This window comes from Pleurodeles waltl, chromosome 12, assembly GCF_031143425.1.
Source record: "Pleurodeles waltl isolate 20211129_DDA chromosome 12, aPleWal1.hap1.20221129, whole genome shotgun sequence".
Taxonomy (NCBI): Eukaryota; Metazoa; Chordata; class Amphibia; order Caudata; family Salamandridae; genus Pleurodeles; species Pleurodeles waltl.
The window spans coordinates 27768553-27788343 of record NC_090451.1 but is presented as its reverse complement, the minus strand read 5'-3'; the positions used below and the strand labels follow the sequence as shown (position 1 = coordinate 27788343).

General features: G+C 54.5%; 1 protein-coding gene across 1 annotated transcript in view; it reads right to left on the bottom strand.

Moving 5' to 3' along the window:
• The window catches only part of SHC2 (SHC adaptor protein 2), a 175465-nt gene extending 155895 nt beyond the window's left edge, over positions 1-19570 (bottom strand). Inside the window, exon 1 of the mRNA XM_069217509.1 lies at positions 19473-19570. The gene's annotated coding sequence lies outside the window, so the exon portion shown is untranslated. The remainder of the gene's footprint in view (positions 1-19472) is intronic.
• Between the last annotated feature and the right edge of the window lie 221 nt (positions 19571-19791).

Sequence of the window (19791 nt, the reverse complement as noted above, 5' to 3'; positions counted from 1 at the left end):
TGCTCCTTGACCACGTCACTGAGTCCCCTTCTGTCACTCACTGTCACTGCAGTGCTCCTTGACCACGTCACTGAGTCCCCTTCTGTGACTCACTGCCACTGCAGTGCTCCTTGACCCCATCACTGAGTCCCCTTCTGTCACACACTGTCACTGAAGTGCTCCTTGACCACGTCACTGAGTCCCCTTCTGTTACTCACTGTCACTGCAGTGCTCCTTGACCACGTCACTGAGTCCCCCTTTGTCACTCACTGTCACTGCAGTGCTCCTTGACCCCGTAACTGAGTCCCCTTCTGTCACACACTGTCACTGCAGTGCTCCTTGACTCTGTCACTGAGTCCCCTTCTGTCACACACTGTCACGGCAGTGCTCCTTGACTCCATCACTGAGTCCCTTATGTCACACATTGTCACTGCAGTGCTCCTTGACTCTGTCACTGAGTCCCCTTCTGTCACATACTGTCACTGCAGTGCTCCTCGACTCCATCACTGAGTCCCTTATGTCACACACTGTCACTGCAGTGCTCCTTGACTCCATCAGTGAGCCCCTTCTGTCACACACTGTCACTGCAGTGCACCTTGACCCCCGTTACTGAGTTCCCTTCTGTCACACACTGTCACTGAAGTGCTCCTTGACCACGTCACTGAGTCCCCTTCTGTCACTCACTGTCACTGCAGTGCTCCTTGACCACGTCACTGAGTCCCCTTCTGTCACACACTGTCACTGCAGTGCTCCTTGAACCCGTCACTGAGTCCCCTTCTGTCACACACTCTCACTGCAGTGCACCTTGACTCCATCAGTGAGTGCCTTCTGTCACACACTGTCACTGCAGCGCTCCTTGACCCCATCACTGAGTCCCTTCTGTCACACACTGTCACTGCAGCGCTCCTTGACCCCATCACTGAGTCCCTTATGTCACACATTGTCACTGCAGTGTTCCTTGACTCCATCAGTGAGCCCCTTCTGTCACACACTGTCACTGCAGTGCACCTTGTCCCCGTCACTGAGTCCCCTTCTGTCACTCACTGTCACTGCAGTGCTCCTTGACCACGTCACTGAGTCCCCTTCTGTGACTCACTGCCACTGCAGTGCTCCTTGACCCCATCACTGAGTCCCCTTCTGTCACACACTCTCACTGAAGTGCTCCTTGACCACGTCACTGAGTCCCCTTCTGTCACTCACTGTCACTGCAGTGCTCCTTGACCACGTCACTGAGTCCCCCTTTGTCACTCATGGTCACTGCAGTGCTCCTTGACCCCGTCACTGAGTCCCCTTCTGTCACACACTGTCACGGCAGTTCTCCTTGACTCCATCACTGAGTCCCTTATGTCACACATTGTCACTGCAGTGCTCCTTGACTCCATCAGTGAGAGCCTTCTGTCACACACTGTCACTGCAGTGCCCCTTGACTCTGTCACTGAGTCCCCTTCTATCACATACTGTCACTGCAGTGCTCCTCGACTCCATCACTGAGTACCTTATGTCACACATTGTCAATGCAGTGCTCCTTGACTCCATCAGTGAGCCCCTTCTGTCACACACTATCACTGCAGTGCACCTTGACCCCCGTCACTGAGTCCCCTTCTGTCACACACTGTCACAGAAGTGCTTCTTGACCACGTCACTGAGTCCTCTTCTGTCACTCACTGTCACTGCAGTGCTCCATGACCCCATCAGTGAGCCCCCTCTGTCACACACTGTCACTGCAGTGCTCCTTGACTCCATCAGTGAGTGCCTTCTGTCATACACTGTCACTGCAGTGCACCTTGACCCCCGTCACTGAGTCCCCTTCTCTCACACACTGTCACTGCAGTGCTCCTTGACCCCATCACTGAGTCCTCTATGTCACACACTGTCACTGCAGTACTCCTTGACTCCATCAGTGAGCCCTTTCTGTCACACACTGTCACTGTAGTTCACCTTGACCCCGTCACTGAGTCCCCTTCTGTCACACACTGTCACTGAAGTGCTCCTTCACCACGTCAATGAGTCCCCTTCAGTCACTCACTGTCACCGCAGTGCTCCTTGACCCCGTTACTGAGTCCCTTATGTCATACACTGTCACTGCAGTGCTCCTTGACTCCATCACTGAGTCCCCTTCTGTCACTCACTGTCACTGCAGTGCTCCTTGACCCGTCACTGAGCCCCCTTCTGTCACTCAGAGTCACTGCAGTGCTCCTTGACTCCATCAGTGAGGGCCTTCTGTCACACACTGTCACTATAGTGCACCTTGACCCCTGTCACTGAGTCCCCTTCTGTCACACACTGTCACTTCAGTGCTCCTTGACCCCATCACTGAGTCCCTTGTGTCACACACTGTCACTGCAGTGCTCCTTAACTCCATCAGTGAGTGCCTTCAGTCACACATTGTAACTGCACCTTGACTCCATCAGTGAATGCCTTCTGTCACACATTGTCACTGCAGTGCTCTATGGCCACCATCAGTGAGCCCCCTCTGTCACTCACTGTCACTGCAGTGCACCTTGACTCCATCAGTGAGCCCCTTCTGTCACACACTGTCACTGCAGTGCACCTTGACCCCGTCACCGAGTCCCCTTCTGTCACACACTATCACTAAAGTGCTCCTTGACCACATCAATGAGTCCCCTTCAGTCACTCACTGTCACTGCAGTGCTCCTTGACCCCGTTACTGAGTCCCTTATGTCACACACTGTCACTGCAGTGCTCCTTGACTCCATCACTGAGTCCCCTTCTGTCACTCACTGTCACTGCAGTGCTCCTTGACCCCGTCACTGAGCCCCCTTCTGTCACACACTGTCACTGCAGTGCTCCTTGACTCCATCAGTGAGTGCCTTCTGTCACACACTGTCACTACAGTGCACCTTGACCCCCGCCACTGAGTCCCCTTCTGTCACACACTGTCACTGCAGTGCTCCTTGACCCCATCACTGAGTCCCTTATGCCACACACTGTCACTGCACCTTGACTCCATCACTGAGTGCATTTTGTCACACACTGTCACTGCACCTTGACTCCATCAGTGAATGCCTTCTGTCACACAATGTCACTGCACTGCACCCTGATCCCCGTCACGGAGTCCCATTCTGTCACACACTGTCACTGCAGTGCACCTTGACCCCGTCACTTAGTCCCTTCTGTCACACACTGTAACTGCAGTGCTCCTTGACCCCATAAGTGAGCCCCCTTCTGTTACACACTGTCAGTGCAGTGCTCCTTGACCCTGTCACTGAGTCCCTTATGTCACACACTGTCACTGCAGTGCTCCTTGACCCCATCACTGAGTCCCTTAAGTCACACACTGTCACTTCAGTGCTCCTTGTCTCCATCAGTGAGTGCCTTCTTTCACACACTGTCACTGCACCTTGACTCCATCAGTAAATGCCTTCTGTAACACACTGTCACTGCAGTGCTTCTTGGCCCTCATCAGTGAGTCCCCCACTGTCACACACTGTCACTGCAGTGCTCCTTGACTCCGTCACTGAGTCCCCTTCTGTCACTCACTGTCACTGCATTGCACCTTGACCCCATCACTGACTCCCCTTCTGTCACTCACTGTCACTGCAGTGCACCTTGACCCCATCAGTGAGCCCCCTTCTGTCCCACCCTGTCATTCGGTGCTCCTTGACCCCATCACTGAGTCCCTTCTGTCACACACTGTCTCTGCAGTGCACCTTGACCCCATCAGTGAGCCCCCTTCTGTCACACACTGTCACTGCAGTGCTCCTTGGCCCTTATCAGTGAGTCCCCCTCTGTCACACACTGTCACTGCAGTGATCCTTGACTCCATCACTGAATCCCCTTCTGTCACTCACTGTCACTGCAGTGCTCCTTGACCCCATCACTGAGTCCCTTCAGCCACACACTGTCACTGCAGTGCACCTTGACCCCATCAGTGAGCCCCCTTCTGTCACACACTGTCACTGCAGTGCTCCTTGGCCCTCATCAGTGAGTCCCCCTCTGTCGCACACTGTCACTGCAGTGATCCTTGACTCCATCACTGAGTCCCCTTCTGTCACTCACGGTCACTGCAGTGCACCTTGACCCCGTCACTGAGTCCCTTCTGTCACACACTGTCACTGCAGTTCTCCTTGACCCCATCACTGAGTCCCTCCTGCCACACACTGTCACTGCAGTGCACCTTGCCCCCATCGGTGAGCCTCCTTCTGTCACACACTGTCACTGCAGTGCTCCTCGGCCCTCATCAGTGAGTCCCCCTCTGTCGCACACTGTCACTGCAGTGATCCTTGACTCCACCACTGAGTCCCCTTCTGTCACTCACTGTCACTGCAGTGCTCCTTGACTCCATCAGTAAGCCCCTTCTGTCACACACTGTCACTGAAGTGCACCTTAACCCCCGTCACTGAGTCCCCTTCTGTCACACACTGTCACTGCAGTGCTCCTTGACCCTATCAGTGAGTGCCTTCTGTCACACAATGTCACTGTAGTGCTTCATCACTCCATCAGTGAGTGCCTTCTGTCACTGGCTGTCACTGCAGTGCTCCTTGACTCCATCAGTGAGCCCCCTCTGTCTATGCTGTCACTGTGGCACACCTTGACTCCGTCACTGAGTCCCCTTCTGTCACACACTGTCACTGCAGTACACCTTGACTCCATCAGTGAGTGCCTTCTGTCACTCACTGTCACTGAGGTGCTCCTTCACTCCATCAGTGAGTGCCTTCTTTCGCACACTGTCACTTCAGTGCTCCTTGACCCCGTCACTGAGTCCCCTTCTGTCACACAGTGTCACTGCAGTGCTCCTTGAATCCATCACTGAGTCCCCTTCTGTCACACAGTGTCACTGCAGTGCTCCTTGACTCCATCAGAGAGTGCCTTCTGTCACACACTGTCACTGCAGTGCTCCATGACTCCATCAGTGAGTTCCCTTCTGTCACACACTGTCACTGCAGTGCACCTTGACTCCATCAGTGAACCCCCACTGTCACACACTGTCACTGCAGTGCTCCTTGAATACATCACTGAGTCCCCTTCTGTCACACACTGTTGCTGCAGTGCACCTTGACTCCATCAGTGAGTGCCATCTGTCACACACTGTCACTGCAGTGCTCCTTGACCCCATCACTTAGTCCCTTCTGTTGCACACTGTCACTGCAGTGCACCTTGACCCCGTCACTGAGTCCCCTTCTGTCACACACTGTCACTGCAGTGCTCCTTGACTCCATCAGTGAGTGCCTTCTGTCACTCACTGCCAGTGTGGTGCTCCTTGACTCCATCATGAGTGCCTTCTGTCACACACTGTCACTGCAGTGTTCTTTGACCCCCATCAGTGAACTCCTTCTGTCACACACTGTCACTGCAGTGCTCCTTAACCCCGTCACTGAGTCCCCTTCTGTCACACACTGTCTCTGCAGTGCACCTTGACTCTATCAGTGAGTGCCTTCTGTCACACACTGTCACTGCAGTGCTCCTTGACCCCATCACTGAGTCCCTTCTGTTGCACACTGTCACTGCAGTGCACCTTGACTCCGTCAGAGAGTGCCTTCTGTCACACACTGTCACTGCAGTACTCCATGACTCCATCAGTGAGCCCCCTTCTGTCACTCACTGTCATTGCAGTGCTCCTTGACCCATCACTGAGCCCCCTTCTGTCACTCAGAGTCACTGCAGTGCTCCTTGACTCCATCAGTGAGGGCCTTCTGTCACACATTGTCACTACAGTGCACCTTGACCCCTGTCACTGAGTCCCCTTCTGTCACACACTGTCACTTCAGTGCTCCTTGACCCCATCACTGAGTCCCTTGTGTCACACACTGTCACTGCAGTGCTCCTTAACTCCATCAGTGAGTGCCTTCAGTCCCACATTGTAACTGCACCTTGACTCCATCAGTGAATGCCTTCTGTCACACATTGTCACTGCAGTGCTCTATGGCCACCATCAGTGAGCCCCCTCTGTCACTCACTGTCACTGCAGTGCACCTTGACTCCATCAGTGAGCCCCTTCTGTCACACACTGTCACTGCAGTGCACCTTGACCCCGTCACTGAGTCCCCTTCTGTCACACACTATCACTAAAGTGCTCCTTGACCACATCAATGAGTCCCCTTCAGTCACTCACTGTCACTGCAGTGCTCCTTGACCCCGTTACTGAGTCCCTTATGTCACACACTGTCACTGCAGTGCTCCTTGACTCCATCACTGAGTCCCCTTCTGTCACTCACTGTCACTGCAGTGCTCCTTGACCCCGTCACTGAGCCTCCTTCTGTCACACACTGTCACTGCAGTGCTCCTTGACTCTGTCACTGAGTCCCCTTCTGTCACTCACTGTCACTGCAGTGCTCCTTGACTCCATCAGTGAGTGCCTTCTGTCACACACTGTCACTACAGTGCACCTTGACCCCCGCCACTGAGTCCCCTTCTGTCACACACTGTCACTGCAGTGCTCCTTGACCCCATCACTGAGTCCCTTATGCCACACACTGTCACTGCACCTTGACTCCATCACTGAGTGCATTTTGTCACACACTGTCACTGCACCTTGACTCCATCAGTGAATGCCTTCTGTCACACAATGTCACTGCACTGCACCCTGACCCCCGTCACGGAGTCCCATTCTGTCACACACTGTCACTGCAGTGCACCTTGACCCCGTCACTAAGTCCCTTCTGTCACACACTGTCACTGCAGTGCTCCTTGACCCCATAAGTGAGCCCCCTTCTGTTACACACTGTCATTGCAGTGCTCCTTGACCCAGTCACTGAGTCCCTTCTGTCACACACTGTCACTGCAGTGCTCCTTGACCCCATCACTGAGTCCCTTAAGTCACACACTGTCACTTCAGTGCTCCTTGTCTCCATCAGTGAGTGCCTTCTTTCACACACTGTCACTGCACCTTGACTCCATCAGTAAATGCCTTCTGTAACACACTGTCACTGCAGTGCTTCTTGGCCCTCATCAGTGAGTCCCCCACTGTCACAGACTGTCACTGCAGTGCTCCTTGACTCCGTCACTGAGTCCCCTTCTGTCACTCACTGTCACTGCATTGCACCTTGACCCCATCACTGACTCCCCTTCTGTCACTCACTGTCACTGCAGTGCACCTTGACCCCATCAGTGAGCCCCCTTCTGTCCCACCCTGTCATTCGGTGCTCCTTGACCCCATCACTGAGTCCCTTCTGTCACACACTGTCTCTGCAGTGCACCTTGACCCCATCAGTGAGCCCCCTTCTGTCACACACTGTCACTGCAGTGCTCCTTGGCCCTCATCAGTGAGTCCCCCTCTGTCGCACACTGTCACTGCAGTGATCCTTGACTCCATCACTGAGTCCCCTTCTGTCACTCACTGTCACTGCAGTGCTCCTTGACCCCATCACTGAGTCCCTTAAGTCACACACTGTCACTTCAGTGCTCCTTGTCTCCATCAGTGAGTGCCTTCTTTCACACACTGTCACTGCACCTTGACTCCATCAGTAAATGCCTTCTGTAACACACTGTCACTGCAGTGCTTCTTGGCCCTCATCAGTGAGTCCCCCACTGTCACAGACTGTCACTGCAGTGCTCCTTGACTCCGTCACTGAGTCCCCTTCTGTCACTCACTGTCACTGCATTGCACCTTGACCCCATCACTGACTCCCCTTCTGTCACTCACTGTCACTGCAGTGCACCTTGACCCCATCAGTGAGCCCCCTTCTGTCCCACCCTGTCATTCGGTGCTCCTTGACCCCATCACTGAGTCCCTTCTGTCACACACTGTCTCTGCAGTGCACCTTGACCCCATCAGTGAGCCCCCTTCTGTCACACACTGTCACTGCAGTGCTCCTTGGCCCTTATCAGTGAGTCCCCCTCTGTCACACACTGTCACTGCAGTGATCCTTGACTCCATCACTGAATCCCCTTCTGTCACTCACTGTCACTGCAGTGCTCCTTGACCCCATCACTGAGTCCCTTCAGCCACACACTGTCACTGCAGTGCACCTTGACCCCATCAGTGAGCCCCCTTCTGTCACACACTGTCACTGCAGTGCTCCTTGGCCCTCATCAGTGAGTCCCCCTCTGTCGCACACTGTCACTGCAGTGATCCTTGACTCCATCACTGAGTCCCCTTCTGTCACTCACGGTCACTGCAGTGCACCTTGACCCCGTCACTGAGTCCCTTCTGTCACACACTGTCACTGCAGTTCTCCTTGACCCCATCACTGAGTCCCTCCTGCCACACACTGTCACTGCAGTGCACCTTGCCCCCATCGGTGAGCCTCCTTCTGTCACACACTGTCACTGCAGTGCTCCTCGGCCCTCATCAGTGAGTCCCCCTCTGTCGCACACTGTCACTGCAGTGATCCTTGACTCCACCACTGAGTCCCCTTCTGTCACTCACTGTCACTGCAGTGCTCCTTGACTCCATCAGTAAGCCCCTTCTGTCACACACTGTCACTGAAGTGCACCTTAACCCCCGTCACTGAGTCCCCTTCTGTCACACACTGTCACTGCAGTGCTCCTTGACCCTATCAGTGAGTGCCTTCTGTCACACAATGTCACTGTAGTGCTTCATCACTCCATCAGTGAGTGCCTTCTGTCACTGGCTGTCACTGCAGTGCTCCTTGACTCCATCAGTGAGCCCCCTCTGTCTATGCTGTCACTGTGGCACACCTTGACTCCGTCACTGAGTCCCCTTCTGTCACACACTGTCACTGCAGTACACCTTGACTCCATCAGTGAGTGCCTTCTGTCACTCACTGTCACTGAGGTGCTCCTTCACTCCATCAGTGAGTGCCTTCTTTCGCACACTGTCACTTCAGTGCTCCTTGACCCCGTCACTGAGTCCCCTTCTGTCACACAGTGTCACTGCAGTGCTCCTTGAATCCATCACTGAGTCCCCTTCTGTCACACAGTGTCACTGCAGTGCTCCTTGACTCCATCAGAGAGTGCCTTCTGTCACACACTGTCACTGCAGTGCTCCATGACTCCATCAGTGAGTTCCCTTCTGTCACACACTGTCACTGCAGTGCACCTTGACTCCATCAGTGAACCCCCACTGTCACACACTGTCACTGCAGTGCTCCTTGAATACATCACTGAGTCCCCTTCTGTCACACACTGTTGCTGCAGTGCACCTTGACTCCATCAGTGAGTGCCATCTGTCACACACTGTCACTGCAGTGCTCCTTGACCCCATCACTTAGTCCCTTCTGTTGCACACTGTCACTGCAGTGCACCTTGACCCCGTCACTGAGTCCCCTTCTGTCACACACTGTCACTGCAGTGCTCCTTGACTCCATCAGTGAGTGCCTTCTGTCACTCACTGCCAGTGTGGTGCTCCTTGACTCCATCATGAGTGCCTTCTGTCACACACTGTCACTGCAGTGTTCTTTGACCCCCATCAGTGAACTCCTTCTGTCACACACTGTCACTGCAGTGCTCCTTAACCCCGTCACTGAGTCCCCTTCTGTCACACACTGTCTCTGCAGTGCACCTTGACTCTATCAGTGAGTGCCTTCTGTCACACACTGTCACTGCAGTGCTCCTTGACCCCATCACTGAGTCCCTTCTGTTGCACACTGTCACTGCAGTGCACCTTGACTCCGTCAGAGAGTGCCTTCTGTCACACACTGTCACTGCAGTACTCCATGACTCCATCAGTGAGCCCCCTTCTGTCACTCACTGTCATTGCAGTGCTCCTTGACCCATCACTGAGCCCCCTTCTGTCACTCAGAGTCACTGCAGTGCTCCTTGACTCCATCAGTGAGGGCCTTCTGTCACACATTGTCACTACAGTGCACCTTGACCCCTGTCACTGAGTCCCCTTCTGTCACACACTGTCACTTCAGTGCTCCTTGACCCCATCACTGAGTCCCTTGTGTCACACACTGTCACTGCAGTGCTCCTTAACTCCATCAGTGAGTGCCTTCAGTCCCACATTGTAACTGCACCTTGACTCCATCAGTGAATGCCTTCTGTCACACATTGTCACTGCAGTGCTCTATGGCCACCATCAGTGAGCCCCCTCTGTCACTCACTGTCACTGCAGTGCACCTTGACTCCATCAGTGAGCCCCTTCTGTCACACACTGTCACTGCAGTGCACCTTGACCCCGTCACTGAGTCCCCTTCTGTCACACACTATCACTAAAGTGCTCCTTGACCACATCAATGAGTCCCCTTCAGTCACTCACTGTCACTGCAGTGCTCCTTGACCCCGTTACTGAGTCCCTTATGTCACACACTGTCACTGCAGTGCTCCTTGACTCCATCACTGAGTCCCCTTCTGTCACTCACTGTCACTGCAGTGCTCCTTGACCCCGTCACTGAGCCTCCTTCTGTCACACACTGTCACTGCAGTGCTCCTTGACTCTGTCACTGAGTCCCCTTCTGTCACTCACTGTCACTGCAGTGCTCCTTGACTCCATCAGTGAGTGCCTTCTGTCACACACTGTCACTACAGTGCACCTTGACCCCCGCCACTGAGTCCCCTTCTGTCACACACTGTCACTGCAGTGCTCCTTGACCCCATCACTGAGTCCCTTATGCCACACACTGTCACTGCACCTTGACTCCATCACTGAGTGCATTTTGTCACACACTGTCACTGCACCTTGACTCCATCAGTGAATGCCTTCTGTCACACAATGTCACTGCACTGCACCCTGACCCCCGTCACGGAGTCCCATTCTGTCACACACTGTCACTGCAGTGCACCTTGACCCCGTCACTAAGTCCCTTCTGTCACACACTGTCACTGCAGTGCTCCTTGACCCCATAAGTGAGCCCCCTTCTGTTACACACTGTCATTGCAGTGCTCCTTGACCCAGTCACTGAGTCCCTTCTGTCACACACTGTCACTGCAGTGCTCCTTGACCCCATCACTGAGTCCCTTAAGTCACACACTGTCACTTCAGTGCTCCTTGTCTCCATCAGTGAGTGCCTTCTTTCACACACTGTCACTGCACCTTGACTCCATCAGTAAATGCCTTCTGTAACACACTGTCACTGCAGTGCTTCTTGGCCCTCATCAGTGAGTCCCCCACTGTCACAGACTGTCACTGCAGTGCTCCTTGACTCCGTCACTGAGTCCCCTTCTGTCACTCACTGTCACTGCATTGCACCTTGACCCCATCACTGACTCCCCTTCTGTCACTCACTGTCACTGCAGTGCACCTTGACCCCATCAGTGAGCCCCCTTCTGTCCCACCCTGTCATTCGGTGCTCCTTGACCCCATCACTGAGTCCCTTCTGTCACACACTGTCTCTGCAGTGCACCTTGACCCCATCAGTGAGCCCCCTTCTGTCACACACTGTCACTGCAGTGCTCCTTGGCCCTCATCAGTGAGTCCCCCTCTGTCGCACACTGTCACTGCAGTGATCCTTGACTCCATCACTGAGTCCCCTTCTGTCACTCACTGTCACTGCAGTGCTCCTTGACCCCATCACTGAGTCCCTTAAGTCACACACTGTCACTTCAGTGCTCCTTGTCTCCATCAGTGAGTGCCTTCTTTCACACACTGTCACTGCACCTTGACTCCATCAGTAAATGCCTTCTGTAACACACTGTCACTGCAGTGCTTCTTGGCCCTCATCAGTGAGTCCCCCACTGTCACAGACTGTCACTGCAGTGCTCCTTGACTCCGTCACTGAGTCCCCTTCTGTCACTCACTGTCACTGCATTGCACCTTGACCCCATCACTGACTCCCCTTCTGTCACTCACTGTCACTGCAGTGCACCTTGACCCCATCAGTGAGCCCCCTTCTGTCCCACCCTGTCATTCGGTGCTCCTTGACCCCATCACTGAGTCCCTTCTGTCACACACTGTCTCTGCAGTGCACCTTGACCCCATCAGTGAGCCCCCTTCTGTCACACACTGTCACTGCAGTGCTCCTTGGCCCTCATCAGTGAGTCCCCCTCTGTCGCACACTGTCACTGCAGTGATCCTTGACTCCATCACTGAGTCCCCTTCTGTCACTCACTGTCACTGCAGTGCTCCTTGACCCCATCACTGAGTCCCTTCAGCCACACACTGTCACTGCAGTGCACCTTGACCACATCGGTGAGCCCCCTTCTGTCACACACTGTCACTCCAGTGCTCCTTGGCCCTCATCAGTGAGTCCCCCTCTGTCGCACACTGTCACTGCAGTGATCCTTGACTCCATCACTGAGTCCCCTTCTGTCACTCACGGTCACTGCAGTGCACCTTGACCCCGTCACTGAGTCCCTTCTGTCACACACTGTCACTGCAGTGCTCCTTGACTCCATCAGTGAGCCCCCTCTGTCTATGCTGTCACTGTGGCACACCTTGACTCCGTCACTGAGTCCCCTTCTGTCACACACTGTCACTGCAGTGCACCTTGACTCCATCAGTGAGTGCCTTCTGTCACTCACTGTCACTGAGGTGCTCCTTCACTCCATCAGTGAGTGCCTTCTTTCGCACACTGTCAATTCAGTGCTCCTTGACCCCGTCACTGAGTCCCCTTCTGTCACACAGTGTCACTGCAGTGCTCCTTGAATCCATCACTGAGTCCCCTTCTGTCACACAGTGTCACTGCAGTGCTCCTTGACTCCATCAGAGAGTGCCTTCTGTCACACACTGTCACTGCAGTGCTCCATGACTCCATCAGTGAGTTCCCTTCTGTCACACACTGTCACTGCAGTGCACCTTGACTCCATCAGTGAACCCCCACTGTCACACACTGTCACTGCAGTGCTCCTTGAATCCATCACTGAGTCCCCTTCTGTCACACACTGTTGCTGCAGTGCACCTTGACTCCATCAGTGAGTGCCATCTGTCACACACTGTCACTGCAGTGCTCCTTGACCCCATCACTTAGTCCCTTCTGTTGCACACTGTCACTGCAGTGCACCTTGACCCCGTCACTGAGTCCCCTTCTGTCACACACTGTCACTGCAGTGCTCCTTGACTCCATCAGTGAGTGCCTTCTGTCACTCACTGCCAGTGTGGTGCTCCTTGATTCCATCATGAGTGCCTTCTGTCACACACTGTCACTGCAGTGCTCTTTGACCCCCATCAGTGAACCCCTTCTGTCACACACTGTCACTGCAGTGCTCATTAACCCCGTCACTGAGTCCCCTTCTGTCACACACTGTCGCTGCAGTGCACCTTGACTCTATCAGTGAGTGCCTTCTGTCACACACTGTCACTGCAGTGCTCCTTGACCCCATCACTGAGTCCCTTCTGTTGCACACTGTCACTGCAGTGCACCTTGACTCCGTCAGAGAGTGCCTTCTGTCACACACTGTCACTGCAGTACTCCATGACTCCATCAGTGAGCCCCCTTCTGTCACACACTGTCACTGCAGTGCTCCTTGACCCCATCAGTGAGACCCTTCTGTCACACACTGTCACTGCAGTGCTCCTTGACCCCATCAGTGAGCCCCTTCTGTCACACACTGTCACTGCAGTGCTCCTTGACTCCATCAGTGAGTTCCTTCTGTCACACACTGTCGCTGCAGTGCTCCTTGAATCCGTCACTGAGTCCCCTTCTGTCACACAGTGTCACTGCAGTGCTCCTTGACTCCATCAGAGAGTGCCTTCTGTCACACACTGTCACTGCAGTGCTCCATGACTCCATCAGTGAGTCCCCTTCTGTCACACACTCTCACTGCAGTGCACCTTGACTCCATCAGTGAACCCCTTCTGTCACATGATGTCACTGCAGTGCTCCTTGACCTCGTCACTGAGTCCCTTCTGTCACACACTGGCGCTGCAGTGCTCCTTAACTCCATCAGTGAGTGCCTTCTGTCACACACTGTCACTGCAGTGCTACCTGACTCCATCAGTGAGCCCCTTCTGTCACACACTGTCACTGCAGTGCTCCTTGACCCCATCACTGAGTCCCCTTCTGTTACACAGTGTCACTGCAGTGCTCCATGACCCCATCACTGAGTCCCCTTCTGTCACACACTGTCACTGCAGTGCTCCATGACTCCATCAGTGAGTTCCCTTCTGTCACACACTCTCACTGCAGTGCACCTTGACTCCATCAGTGAACCCCTTCTGTCACATGATGTCACTGCAGTGCTCCTTGACCTCGTCACTGAGTCCCTTCTGTCACACACTGGCGATGCAGTGCTCCTTAACTCCATCAGTGAGTGCCTTCTGTCACACACTGTCACTGCAGTGCTACCTGACTCTATCAGTGAGCCCCTTCTGTCACACACTGTCACTGCAGTGCTCCTTGACCCCATCACTGAGTCCCCTTCTGTTACACAGTATCACTGCAGTGCTCCTTGACTCCATCAGTGAGCCCCTTCTGTCACACACTGTCACTACAGTGCACCTTGACCTCATCAGTGAGCCCCCTTCTGTCACACATTGTCACTGCAGTGCTCCTTGACCCCTTCACTGGGTCCCTTCTGTCACACACTGTCACTGCAGTGCTCCTTGACCCCATCAATGAGTCCCCTTCTGTTACACAGTGTCACTGCAGTGCTCCTTGACTCCATCAGTGAGTGCCTTCTGTCACACACTGTCACTGCAGTGCTACTTGACTCCACCAGTGAGCCCCTTCTGTCACACACTGTCAGTGCAGTGCACCTTGACCCTATCAGTGAGACCCCTTCTGTCACACATTGTCACTGCAGTGCTCCGTGACCCCTTCACTGGGTCCCTTCAGTCATACACTGTCACTGCACTGCTCCTTGACCCCGTCACTGAGTCCCCTTCTGTCACACACTGCCCCTGCAGTGCTCCTTGGTCCTCATCAGTGTGTCCCCCTCTGTCGCACACTGTCACTGCAGTGCTCCTTGACTACGTCACTGAGTCCCTTCTGTCACTCACTGTCACTGCAGTGCTCCTTGACTCCGTCAGTGAGCCCCTTCTGTCACACACTGTCGCTGCAGTGCTCCATGACTCCATCAGTGAGTGCCTTCTGTCACACACTGTCACTGCACCTTGACCCCGTCACTGAGTCCCCTTCTGTCACACACTGTTGCTGCAGTGCTCTATGACTCCATCAGTGAATCCCTTCTGTCACTCACTGTCACTGCAGTGCTCCTTGACCTCATCACTGAGTCCCTTCTGCCACACACTGTCACTGCAGTGCTCCATGACTCCATCAGTGAGCCCCTCTCTGTTGCACACTGTCACTGCAGTGCACCTTGACTCTGTCAGAGAGTGCCTTCTGTCACACACTGTCACTGCAGTACTCCATGACTCCATCAGTGAGCCCCCTTCTGTCACACACTGTCACTGCAGTGCTCCTTGACCCCATCAGTGAGCCCCTTCTGTCACACACTGTCACTGCAGTGCACCTTGACTCCATCAGTGAGTACCTTCTGTCACACACTGTCGCTGCAGTGCTCCTTGAATCCGTCACTGAGTCCCCTTCTGTCACACGCTGTCACTGCAGTGCTCCTTGACTCCATCAGTGAGTGCCTTCTGTCACACACTGTCACTGCAGTGCACCTTGACCCCGTCACTGAGTCCCTTCTGTCACTCCCTGTCACTGCAGTGCTCCTTGACCCCATCAGTGAGCCCCTTCTGTCACACACTGTCACTGCAATGCTCTTTGACCCCCATCAGTGAACCCCTTCTGTCACACACTGTCACTGTCACTGCAGTGCTCCTTAACCCCGTCACTGAGTCCCCTTCTGTCACACACTGTTGCTGCAGTGCACCTTGACTTCATCAGTGAGTGCCTTCTGTCACACACTGTCACTGCAGTGCACCTTGACCCCCATCAGTGAGTCCCCCTCCATCTGTGAGTCCCCTTCTGTCACTCACTGTCACTGCAGTGCTCCTTGACCCCGTCACTGAGTCCCCTTCTGTCACTCACTGTCACTGCAGTGCTCCTTGACCCATCACTGCGTCCCTTCTGTCGCACACTGTCACTGCAGTGCGCCTTTTTGACTCCATCACTGAGTCTCCTTCTGTCACTCACTATCACTGCAGTGCTCCTTCACTCCATCAGTGCGCCCCCTCTGTCACACACTGTCAGTGCAACACACCTTGACCCCATCAGTGAGCCCCCCTCTGTCACACACTGTCACTGCAGTGCACCTTGACCCCATCAGTGAGTCCCTTCTGTCACTCCCTGTCACTGCAGTACTCCATGACTCCATCAGTGAGCGCCCTTCTTTCACACACTGTCACTGCTGTGCTCCTTGACCCCATCAGTGAGCCCCTTCTGTCACACACTGTCACTGCAGTGCACCTTGACTCCATCAGTGAGTGCCTTCTGTCACACACTGTCACTGCAGTGCACCTTGACCCCCATCAGTGAGTCCCCCTCCATGTGTGAGTCCCCTTCTGTCACTCACTGTCACTGCAGTGCTCCTTGACCCCGTCACTGAGTCCCCTTCTGTCACTCACTGTCACTGCAGTGCTCCTTGACCCATCACTGCGTCCCTTCTGTCGCACACTGTCACTGCAGTGCGCCTTTTTGACTCCATCACTGAGTCTCCTTCTGTCACTCACTATCACTGCAGTGCTCCTTCACTCCATCAGTGCGCCCCCTCTGTCACACACTGTCAGTGCAACACACCTTGACCCCATCAGTGAGCCCCTCTCTGTTGCACACTGTCACTGCAGTGCACCTTGACTCTGTCAGAGAGTGCCTTCTGTCACACACTGTCACTGCAGTACTCCATGACTCCATCAGTGAGCCCCCTTCTGTCACACACTGTCACTGCAGTTCTCCTTGACCCCATCAGTGAGCCCCTTCTGTCACACACTGTCACTGCAGTGCACCTTGACTCCATCAGTGAGTACCTTCTGTCACACACTGTCGCTGCAGTGCTCCTTGAATCCGTCACTGAGTCCCCTTCTGTCACACACTGTCACTGCAGTGCTCCTTGACTCCATCAGTGAGTGCCTTCTGTCCCACACTGTCACTGCAGTGCACCTTGACCCCGTCACTGAGTCCCTTCTGTCACTCCCTGTCACTGCAGTGCTCCTTGACCCCATCAGTGAGCCCCTTCTGTCACTCACTGTCACTGCAGTGCTCCTTGACCCATCACTGCGTCCCTTCTGTCGCACACTGTCACTGCAGTGCGCCTTTTTGACTCCATCACTGAGTCTCCTTCTGTCACTCACTATCACTGCAGTGCTCCTTCACTCCATCAGTGCGCCCCCTCTGTCACACACTGTCAGTGCAACACACCTTGACCCCATCAGTGAGCCCCTCTCTGTTGCACACTGTCACTGCAGTGCACCTTGACTCTGTCAGAGAGTGCCTTCTGTCACACACTGTCACTGCAGTACTCCATGACTCCATCAGTGAGCCCCCTTCTGTCACACACTGTCACTGCAGTGCTCCTTGACCCCATCAGTGAGCCCCTTCTGTCACACACTGTCACTGCAGTGCACCTTGACTCCATCAGTGAGTACCTTCTGTCACACACTGTCGCTGCAGTGCTCCTTGAATCCGTCACTGAGTCCCCTTCTGTCACACACTGTCACTGCAGTGCTCCTTGACTCCATCAGTGAGTGCCTTCTGTCCCACACTGTCACTGCAGTGCACCTTGACCCCGTCACTGAGTCCCTTCTGTCACTCCCTGTCACTGCAGTGCTCCTTGACCCCATCAGTGAGCCCCTTCTGTCACACACTGTCACTGCAGTGCTCCTTGACTCCATCAGTGAGTGCCTTCTGTCACACACTGTCACTGCAATGCTCTTTGACCCCCATCAGTGAACCCCTTCTGTCACACACTGTCACTGTCACTGCAGTGCTCCTTAACCCCGTCACTGAGTCCCCTTCTGTCACACACTGTCGCTGCAGTGCACCTTGACTTCATCAGTGAGTGCCTTCTGTCACACACTGTCACTGCAGTGCACCTTGACCCCCATCAGTGAGTCCCCCTGCATCTGTGAGTCCCCTTCTGTCACTCACTGTCACTGCAGTGCTCCTTGACCCCGTCACTGAGTCCCCTTCTGTCACTCACTGTCACTGCAGTGCTCCTTGACCCATCACTGCGTCCCTTCTGTCGCACACTGTCACTGCAGTGCGCCTTTTTGACTCCATCACTGAGTCTCCTTCTGTCACTCACTATCACTGCAGTGCTCCTTCACTCCATCAGTGTGCCCCCTCTGTCACACACTGTCAGTGCAACACTCCTTGACCCCATCAGTGAGCCCCCCTCTGTCACACACTGTCACTGCAGTGCACCTTGACCCCATCAGTGAGTCCCTTCTGTCACTCCCTGTCACTGCAGTGCTCCTTGACCCCATCAGTGAGCCCCTTCTGTCACACACTGTCACTGCAGTGCTCCTTGAGTCCATCAGTGATTGCCTTCTTCACTCACTGCCAGTGTGGTGCTCCTTGACTCCATCATGAGTGCCTTCTGTCACACACTGTCACTGCAGTGCTCTTTGACCCCCATCAGTGAACCCCTTCTGTCACACACTGTCACTGCAGTGCTCCTTAACCCCGTCACAGAGTCCCCTTCTGTCACACACTGTCACTGCAGTGCACCTTGACTCCATCAGTGAGTGCCTTCTGTCACACACTGTCACTGCAGTGCACCTTGACCCCATCAGTGAGTCCCCCTCCATCTGTGAGTCCCCTTCTGTCGCTCACTGTCACTGCAGTGCTCCTTGAACCCGTCACTGAGTCCCTTTCTGTCACTCACTGTCACTGCAGTGCTCCTTGACTCCATCAGTGAGTGCCTTCTGTCACTCACTGCCAGTGTGGTGCTCCTTGACTCCATCATGAGTGCCTTCTGTCACACACTGTCACTGCAGTGCTCTTTGACCCCCATCAGTGAACCCCTTCTGTCACACACTGTCACTGCTGTGCTCCTTAACCCCGTCACTGAGTCCCCTTCTGTCACACACTGTCGCTGCAGTGCACCTTGACTCCGTCAGTGAGTGCCTTCTGTCACACACTGTCACTGCAGTGCACCTTGACTCCATCAGTGAGTGCCTTCTGTCACACACTGTCACTGCGGTGCACCTTGACCCCCATCAGTGATTCCCCTCCATCTGTGAGTCCCCTTCTGTCACTCACTGTCACTGCAGTGCTCCTTGACCCCTGTCACTGAGTCCCCTTCTGTCACTCACTGTCACTGCAGTGCTCCTGGATCCATCACTGCGTCCCTTCTGTCGCACACTGTCATTGCAGTGCGCCTTTTTGACTCCATCACTGAGTCTCCTTCTGTCACTCACTGTCACTGCAGTGCTCCTTCACTCCATCAGGGCGCCCCCTCTGTCACACACTGTCAGTGCAACACACCTTGACCCCATCAGTGAGTCCCTCTCGGCCGCCTGCAAATCAAATCACCAGAGTCAGTTACGTACCCTCCCGGCTAAAAGTGATTTAGCAGACTGAAGCCACTTTGGCAGCAGAGGTGCTAGGACCTTAGACGCTCACTGCTGAGGCATGCGGATGGAATCTCAGAAAGAGAGAGTCAGTCTTCCATCCCTCAGAGATGAGTAAACGGAGCACAGGGACGTGGGAAACAGTAACAGCGCTTAGGAACGCAGAAGCGCGCTATAAAGCGCTTTATAAATCAACCAGGTTAACACTGCTTGAACCTCTGCCCCTCCGCGCGCGGGCCTCCAGGCGCTGTGGGGATGTGCTGTGAGCACTTACCGAAGCCGCAGCGCACTTCTGCAGGACAGCTCGGAGTTGTGAGGCCTCAGTCCTGTGCAGATCCCCCGGGGGTCCGAGCCTCTCTCACCACATCCTGCGCCGGCCCTCGCACCTCCCCAACTTCCTGCTGAGATGAGCTGGAGAGGAGGCGGGGGGTGTTCATATGTACAGGAGCCAGACCCCCCCCCCCCCCCCACAGGTTAAGGCACTGGCTTGTGACAGGTAAACAAAAGCAGCGACCACTGGTCGATCAGACCCTGCAGCGAGATGGACTTCACTGTTCAATGTGTAACCACCGAAAACACAACGCGCAGCCAGC